At 39.5% G+C, this 2110-nt stretch overlaps 1 pseudogene; it reads left to right on the top strand.

Annotated features, from left to right (window-relative positions):
- The first annotated feature begins 224 nt into the window (after positions 1 to 224).
- On the top strand, positions 225 to 1717 carry LOC112661152 (dnaJ homolog subfamily A member 1-like; annotated as a pseudogene).
- The last annotated feature ends 393 nt before the right edge of the window (positions 1718 to 2110 follow it).

Consider the following 2110-nt stretch of genomic DNA (forward strand, 5'->3'; position numbering starts at 1 on the left):
TCATTTGTGTATGTTGGTCTGTAGCTACTCTTGCATTTTCTTGTTAGAAAATCATTATCACACATGAATAATGACTAACAAGTGTAAAAATTCTTACACTTCTTTCTTCTTGTCTTACTGTGTTAGCTCTAATCTAATGCTGCATATAAGCGTATTGCACATTTTTCTTTTTATTTATTTATTTTTATATTGCACATTTTTAATGAACCAAATTGGACATTTAAAGGACATTTATGGCGGAACTTTCCAGAACGCTCGGTGAGACGCGAAGGAGCGGCGGCTGCCCGAGCTGCGCCCAGCAACGCGCTCCTTCCCGTTCCCCCACACCGGCTTCGGCCCTCTCACCGGCTGTAGAAAATGGTGAAAGAAACCACTTACTATGATGTTTTGGGGGTCAAACCCAATGCCACCCAGGAGGAATTGAAAAAGGCTTACAGAAAACTGGCCTTGAAGTACTACCCTGATAAGAATCCAAATGAAGGAGAGAAGTTTAAACAGATTTCTCAAGCTTATGAAGTGCTCTCTGATGCAAAGAAAAGGGAATTATATGACAAAGGAGGAGAACAGGCAATTAAAGAAGGTGGAGCTGGTGGTGGTTTTGGCTCCCCCATGGACATCTTTGATATGTTTTTTGGAGGAGGAGGCAGGATGCAGAGAGAACGGAGAGGTAAAAATGTTGTACATCAGCTCTCAGTAACCTTAGAAGATCTCTATAATGGCGCAACAAGAAAACTAGCTCTGCAAAAGAATGTGATTTGCGATAAATGTGAAGGCCGAGGTGGTAAGAAAGGAGCAGTCGAATGTTCCCAATTGCCGAGGTACTGGAATGCAAATAAGAATTCATCAGATAGGACCTGGAATAGTTCGGCAAATTCAATCTGTGTGCATGGAGTGTCAGGGCCATGGGGAACAGATCAGTCCTAAAGATAGATGTAAAAGCTGCAACGGAAGGAAGATAGTTCGAAGATTCTAGAAGTGCATATTGACAAAGGCATGAAAGATGGCCAGAAGATAACATTCCATGGTGAGGGAGACCAAGAACCAGGACTGGAACCAGGAGATATTATCATTGTTTTAGATCAGAAGGACCATGATGTTTTTACTCGATGAGGAGAAGATCTTTTCATGTGTATGGATATATAGCTGGTTGAAGCCCTGTGTGGCTTTCAAAAGCCAGTATCTACTCTTGACAACCGAACCATCGTCATCACCTCTCATCCAGGTCAGATTGTCAAGCATGGGGATATCAAGTGTGTGCTAAATGAAGGCATGCCAATGTATCGTAGACCATATGAGAAGGGTCGCCTAATCATCGAATTTAAGGTAAACTTCCCCGAGAACGGCTTTTTCTCTCCTGAAAAACTTTCTTTGCTGGAAAAACTCCTACCTGAGAGGAAGGAAGTAGAAGAGACTGATGAAATGGACCAGGTAGAACTTGTGGACTTTGATCCCAATCAGGAGAGAGGGCTCCATTACAATGGGGAAGCATATGAGGATGATGAACATCATCCTAGGGATGGTGTTCAGTGTCAGACCTCTTAACGGGGCCGGTGAATAACACTGCTGCTGGCATTTTATATGCAGTAGTGGATGAGTGAAGGACTATAATCATAGCTCACTACTTGCTATTGTTTTTGTTTTAATATTCAACTATAGTAGTGTTTTAAAAGTTAAATGAAGAATAAACTCAAATATAAAAGCTCAAAAAAAAATAAAAGGACATTTATGTGAATTTCTTTTTACCAGTGGTTAATTACATAATAGTTTTACCCTACTCTTTCTGCTTATTTTGGGTATTTTGCAAAAAAAAAAAAAAAAAAAAAAAAAAAGCAAAGTAAAGCATAGAAACACATATCAAGCTTTTCCTTCTGCCTATTATGTTATTTTCTGTCACATTCATCTCCTGAAATCCTACCCATCTGCAAGACCCAATCTGAATGCTTCTTTCTCTATGAAATATGTGGCTTCTTCTAGCTAGAGGTAACATCTCTAGTTCTCTATCCCTTAGTGCTTCATCAGAATCAGAACCTCTCTTATTTGTACTCTTGCTTACATTGTGGTTATAAATTTTATTTATTTATATTATTTTATTATTGTTCCTACTCAGATC

Source organism: Canis lupus, chromosome 23 (genome assembly GCF_003254725.2).
Source record: "Canis lupus dingo isolate Sandy chromosome 23, ASM325472v2, whole genome shotgun sequence".
Lineage (NCBI taxonomy): Eukaryota > Metazoa > Chordata > Mammalia > Carnivora > Canidae > Canis > Canis lupus.